This window comes from Delphinapterus leucas, chromosome 5, assembly GCF_059928025.1.
Source record: "Delphinapterus leucas isolate spDelLeu-1000000601 "Yukka" chromosome 5, BTC_Dleu_Yukka2, whole genome shotgun sequence".
NCBI classification, from domain to species: domain Eukaryota; kingdom Metazoa; phylum Chordata; class Mammalia; order Artiodactyla; family Monodontidae; genus Delphinapterus; species Delphinapterus leucas.
The window spans coordinates 90,601,678-90,608,763 of NC_143133.1; the positions used below are offsets into that span (position 1 = coordinate 90,601,678).

The 7,086-nt window shown below is 42.7% G+C and overlaps 1 pseudogene; it reads right to left on the bottom strand.

Moving 5' to 3' along the window:
- Positions 1-443: 443 nt before the first annotated feature.
- LOC149749174 (mitochondrial import inner membrane translocase subunit Tim17-B pseudogene) lies at positions 444-4,110 on the bottom strand (annotated as a pseudogene).
- Positions 4,111-7,086: the final 2,976 nt, after the last annotated feature.

Genomic DNA, 7,086 nt, shown 5'->3' on the forward strand with positions numbered 1-7,086 from the left:
ATAGCCAAAGAAGTAATGGTGTCTGACTTCCAAGATTATGTCACAAAAGACATTTTGGACTCCTTGCATTCTCTCTTGGATTGCTCACCCTGAAGGAAGCCAGCTGTCATGTTCTGAGGACACTAAAGAAGTCTTATGAAAAGGTCCCTAACTTGAGGAACTGAGACCTTCTACCAAGAACTGGAGAGGAACTGAGACTTCTTACTAACAGTCGTATGAATAAGCCGTTTGGGGAGTGGATTCTCTAGCCCCAGCTAAGCCACCTGAAATTCCTGACCCACAGAAACTGTGAAATGATGTTCATTGCTTTAAGCCGCTAAATTTTGTGGTGTTTTGTTATGCGGCAATAGATAACTAATACAGATCTGGGTAATGCAAGTGGAGTGATACCAAATACCTAGAACCGTGGGTGTGGCTTTGGAACTGGGAAGCTAGAAGGAAGATAGTTTGGTGATTTCTTACAAAACTTAACATACTTTTACCATATGATTTAGCAATCATTCTCTTTGGTATTTACCCAAAGGAGTTGAAAACTCAGGCCCACACAAAAACTTGCACATGGATATTTATAGCAGGATTTTTAAATGGCAAAAAAGTGAAAAAACCTAACTGCTCTTCGGTAGGGTAATGATAAATTGTGGATTTATGGATAAATAATGGAAAACTATTACAACAGTTAAATGATAGAATCTTCATTTATCCAGAATCTAATGTTGAGTTATAGTCAGCAAAAGGATATATACAATGATACTATATATGTAAAATTTTAAGATACTCAATGATACTTTTATTACACACACACACATACATATACATGCACAAATATAGTAAAAAAAAAACAACTAAAGGAATAATAGGCATCAACTGCAAAATAGTAGATATCCCTGAGAAAGGGAGACAATGGCTGAGTGGGGCTTCAGTTATACTCTTAACATTCTATTTCTTTAAAACAAACCAAAAAAGGTAAAAATTAATATTGAATAAATCTAGGAAATGGATATGTTTCATTATTTTCTATATGTTTAAAAATATCACAATTAAAATGGTAAAAGAGGAAGATTCAAGTATCCTTAAAGTAAGTTGTGAAGTATCATAATTTGTTCTTAGTTTTCACGTCCTCCTTTTATACTTCCTCTCCTGTAACACTTTCCACAATTAGGTTCCCACGTCATCTTAATTTTCCTTTACCCCTTAGCCAAATTCCCTCTTAAAGCACTCCTGGATCTGATCTTACTATCTAAATAATAGGAATACTAGGTATACCAAAATTGGATCTTGCTGTAAGAATGGAACTAGAGGTGTTTTATATTTAAAAAAAAAAAAAAGGGCCATTGGCACTCCTGATTCTCAGGCCTTCAGATTTGGACTGAATTACACCACTGGCTTCCCCAGTTCTCCACCTTGCAGACAGCTGATTGCAGGATTTCTCGGCCTCTATAATCTCCTGAACCAATTCCTATGATAAAATCTCCTCATATGCATAGGGTATATGAGATATATATATCTCCTATTGGTTCTGTTTCTCTGGAGAACCCTAATACATGCTTAATACATAGAGAAAAGAAAACCCAGTCAGCTATATTCACACCACACTATTTTCATATTGCATATTATACTTACAAAATTGTAAGTTGTAGGAAGCACCATTATTTTATGTATCTTAAAGAGAAACTTGCTGACATTTAAACTACAACACAATGCTTTCTTATTAGAATTTTAAAATGTGTATGTACTGAAAGAATTCTAAGTCTTTTGTCACAGACATTTAAAAATAAAATACCTGCTCTTGTACATGTTTGAGGAAGCAAAACAAATTGGTTAACATATTGCACAAGCTTCTTTGCATTCAAAATCAGACTCTTGTGAGTCTGACTTGGCTGGCATCCTAGATGCCCGTGTTTTTCCATAGCACGCTTGTGTCATTAAGAACCTTGGTATTGCAGCATTTCTTGAGTTCTCCACTCAAAAGGGGACTTCTGGGCTTCCCTGGTGGCGCAGTGGTTGAGAGTCCGCCTGCGGATGCAGGAGACACGGGTTCGTGCCCCGATCCGGGAAGATCCCACATGCCGCGGAGCGGCTGGGGCCGTGAGCCATGGCTGCTGAGCCTGCGCGTCCGGAGCCTGTGCTCCGCAACGGGAGAGGCCACAACAGTGAGAGGCCCGCGTACTGCAAAAAAAAAAAAAAAAAAAAAGGGGACTTCTGAGGTGTTGGTAATATTGTTTCTTTATCTGGTTGCTGATAACCAGGGATGTATTATTCAACTTGTGAAAATTCATTGAGCTTAAGTACACTTCACGATACTTGCACTTTTCTTCATGTATGTATTATACATCAATAAAGAACGGAAAATTTTAGAAAAATGTTCCACTGTTTTTTTTCTGGAATTTTCTTACCAGCTACTGACTCCCCTTCTGCAAGTTTTGATGCTGGTCCTTGCTTGATCTAAGCAAATGTCAACTTAAGATTTTCAGACCAAGTTCATGAATGTGCATGAATGTACAATTATGTCAAGACTGTCATTTGGCTGCAAAAAATTTTAAGACACATCCCAATTTCATGAATTAAAAATGTGAAAAATGTTTATCTTAAAATCACGTTACACTGATACTTTGCTTTTGAAAATAATGGCATAGTATTTTTCACATTGCTGTAGTGTTCATACCTTATTATTTTTTTTTTGGGCATTTCAAAACTGGCTTTATTTTATTTATTTATTTATTTATTTATTTATTTTTTAAACTGGCTTTAAATACTCATCAGGGTGCCATGCAAAGGGTCTGGGGTGAGAGCTTGTTACATATGAATGGGGGCTGGGGTGCCTGAGAGAGAAGGGACCCATCCATCAGGGCAGCTAGGGTGCTCCACCCCAAACCTGGGATAAGGCAACAGAGTAGAGGCCCTCTCCGGAGGGTCCCAGGACCAACTGGGAGCCAGCCCTCCCTTTGAGGTAGATCATCAGGAAGGGAACCGAGGAGGATCTCCCACGGTGGTGGTGACAGGAGGTCACTTCCTCAGTGGTATTGCTGATAGCTGGGGTAGCCTGGGGCCGGGGTACCCTCCTTAGGGGGCAGCTGGCTGGGGTCCTCCAGGAATGGGGGTGCAGTGCGGAACTGCTGCAAGTGAGGACGATGCCAACATCCTCGATGAGGGCCAACAGAATGCCTCCCATTATTCCCGAGCCCACCATGGCCAATGGGCCACTGCAGGCAGCCAGCACAGCCCCGGTCAATGCTCCACTGGTGATGGAGTTCCAGGGATCTTCCTTGCCCCGCAGCCGCACCAGACCGCAGTCGATGGTGGAGAACAGGCTCCCCCGCACCGCGAAGCTACCTCCAATCTGAGGGGCTCGGATCCTCACAGCGTTGACACCGCCTCTCATTCAGTGCCGAATTCCGACAGGGGCATTGCGGAAGCCCTTAATGGCCTGGAAGACTCCACCGCCGATTACACCCATAGTGAAGGCTCCACCGCAGTCATCCACAACTCACCATGGGCAAAGCTCCCAAGCGTACTCCTCCATAGCGCCCTATATCTTATTTTTAAAATAACTCTATCAAAGTGCTTAATGGCTGGACATTCCATCCGAAGTTGCTTAACTAGTCCCATATTTTGATATATTTTCTTGCACCCATTTTTGCCGCTATAAATTATGTTGCAATGGATATTTCCCCACAATTAGCCTGTGGTAGACATTGCTGGTTGCCTACCCCAAATCTACTGAATACCTCCCTCTCTTCATTGTGAACAGAAGCCCAGTTCTGTTGGGGTTGTTACAGTCCATTTAAGCTGAGGGGGTGAACAATCCTGTTTCCTGCTTTCACGGCTTCCACTGTTGGTAGCGTAGCCATATAACCCAATTCTGGCTAATGAGACTTAAGGGAAGGCTGTTGCAGGGATCCTGGAAAAGCTTTTTGCTTTCCTAGTAAAAGGGATACATGTGACAATGCCCCTTCTTGTTGCCTTAAACTTAGAAGAAATGTCTATGAAGGTAAGGTATTATCAGCTCCATTGTACAGACAAGGAGACCTGGGCACAGAAATGTTGAGTAACTTGCCTGTGGTCATACAGCTGTCAGTCGGCATTCAAATCTTAGTGTGTGGCTCCAACACACTAAGAATGACAAAGCAGAAAAGGAGCCCAAGATCTCGAAGGCATCACTGAGCAGCTGAACCCAGGCCAGCAACTGTTTACGTCCAGACTTATGTGAGACTCCAATGTGGTTAGACTATTTTTATTTATTGGCTGCATCAGGGCTTAGTTGCAGCACCTGGGATCTTCTTTGAGTCATGTGGGATCTTTCATTGCAGCGAGTGGGCTCTTTGTTGTGGCGCGCGGGCTTCTTTCTAGTTGTGGCCTGCAGGTTTTTCTCTCTCTAGTTGTGGCGTGCGGATTCCAGGGCATGTGGACTCTGTAGTTTGCGGCACGAGGGCTCTCTAGTCGAGGTGCGCGAGCTCAGGAGTTGTGGCGCAAGGGCTTAGCTGCCCTGCGGCACGTGGGAACCTAGTTCCCCGACCAGGGATCGAACCTCTGCATTGGAAGGCGGATTCTTTACCACTGGACCGCCAGGGAAGCCCCAGACTATTTTTAGATATACTCTGTTACTTGCAGCAGAAACAGACCCAAACACATCTTTTGAGCTGCCATATTTTGGACCATTTTCTTTGATTAGACTCTCAAAGTGGGTTTGAGTCAAATATTATGACTATTTTTAAAGGCTCTTGGTACACAGCACTAATTATTTTCCCTAAGAATTGTACTAACTCAGCACTCTCTTAGCACTGGGTATTGCTGACTAGAGTCAGAGGGTGTCAAACTAAGGATGACTAGCACCATCAATAAACCAGTGGAAGAAGGTGAGACTATAACTCCTCTGGAGTATTTTCAAATCAATCCTTGCCTTGCTTTTAAGGTGCATTCCTCTTGTGGTTTAAAAAAAAAAAATTCATGAGTCTTAAGATACATTATTCCCCAGCCTCAAATAAGTTATTTTGTTTCTTACACAATAACACAAATCAAAACACAGGTACTGTAAAAGACTGAGAAAACAAACTAGAAAGAAAAAAACCCCTCACATGTGATCTCAATACCAAAGAAAATCACTTTACTATTTGGTGGCTTTCTTCTTGGGCTTTTATTACTCCCCATTTTCTTACAAGTGTAATTGGATTACACTATAAGTATTTTTATATTTTGTTCTTTTATAATAAGCATTTCCTATTGTAAATATTTTAATGGTTGCATAATATTCCATCATATGGATAAATCATAGTTTATTCAACCATTTCTGGATTAACAAAACAACAAAAACAGAATCTGCAGAAGTAAGTAAAGTTACCACCTCAGGTATGTGCTATATACAAATATATGGTATTTAAATTGTACAGAATTAGCTATGCTCTCAGTTTTTCTGTTTTTTTTTTTTTTTGCGGTACGCGGGCCTCTCACTGCTGTGGCCTCTCCCATTGTGGAGCACATGCCCCGAATGAGCAGGCTCAGCGGCCATGGCTCACGGGCCTAGCTGCTCTGTGGCATGTGGGATCCTCCCGGACCGGGGCACGAACCCGTGTCCCCCGCGTCGGCAGGCGGAATCTCAACCACTGTGCCACCAGGGAAGCCCTAGATATCTAATCTTTGATGAGAAATTTACTGAATGCTTTCTTTGTGGAAAATACCATGCTAAGAGCTTATAAACGTTAGTTGTCAAAATTCTCAAAACAATCAATGAGGTAGGTGGTATTTTATTTATTTATTTATATTTTTGGCTGCATTGGGTCTTCGTTGCTGTGCGCAGGCTTTCTCTAGTTGTGGCGAGCAGGGGCTAGTCTTCGTTGTGGTGCACGGGCTTCTCATTGTGGTGGCTTCTCTTGTTGCAGAGCATGGGCTTTAGGTGCGGGCTTCAGTAGTTTCGGCACATGGGCTCAGTTGTTGTGGCTTGTGGGCTCCAGAGCTCAGGCTCAGTAGTTGTGGTGCACGGGCTTCTCATTGTGGTGGCTTCTCTTGTTGCAGAGCATGGGCTTTAGGTGCGGGCTTCAGTAGTTTCGGCACATGGGCTCAGTTGTTGTGGCTTGTGGGCTCCAGAGCTCAGGCTCAGTAGTTGTGGTGCACGGGCTTAGTTGCTCCGTGGCATGTGGGATCTTCCCGGACCAGGGCTCGAACCTGTGCCTCCTGCATTGGCAGGCGGATTCTTAACCACTGCGCCACCAGGGAAGCCCTAGGTGGTATTTTATTTACAGAGAGAAGACAGACAGGAGTTATATCAGGTATTCAAATACTTGTTGAGCACCTACATACTGGGCACTGAACTAGCATCAAACAGCATAGAAGTCTGCCTTCTGTGGAGCCTATTTTCTAGAAGAACTTGGTAAGATCACATATATATCAGTATTCTAGATTTACACATTACTTTCTATATACTATGAGTTTGGACAATGTGAATTCATCCCTGAAATGGACCCATTCTCAGTGTTGACAAAAATTTGAGACTAAAAAGCTGAAGTTCAAACCCTGGTGACTTCTTCAATGTATAAGTCACCCTGAAGGTTACTCTGCCTTTGCTGGCAGCATCCTTGTGAGGATCTGACCTCCAAATTTAGAGCAAACAGAAAGTATTCTCAAGAGAAGACTTATAAAATAATAAAAGGAACCTACTACAGGATTAAGGAAGTAGAAGTTAAGGCTATAGCTTTTAAAGCCAGATACCTAGCTTCCATATAAACCTCAGTTAAGAGTAGTAGAAGAACAGAAGTCAGAACACAGAATGGACTGGGCTCTTGGCAGCTAAGTGGGGTGGGAAAGTCTAGGGGAAGGATGGAAGTTCCAGGCATCATCACAATCCACACAGCAAAGCTACAGACCCTAGGTAGCTGGCCATTTTGAATTTTATTTACTTCTCTCTGGAGCTAGACACATAAGGAGACACCCAGTTCAAAAATTCAAAGAGAGAAGAGAGGAGTTTCAGGTCTGAAACGTTCAAACGTGCATCGGACACTTCCTGTGAATCGCTGAAGCTGCTGGGGGTTGACTGAGGGCTCCTCTCACTAGGCCAGTGCAATTTAATCAGTAAACCGCGAGGTCTTCATAACTAAT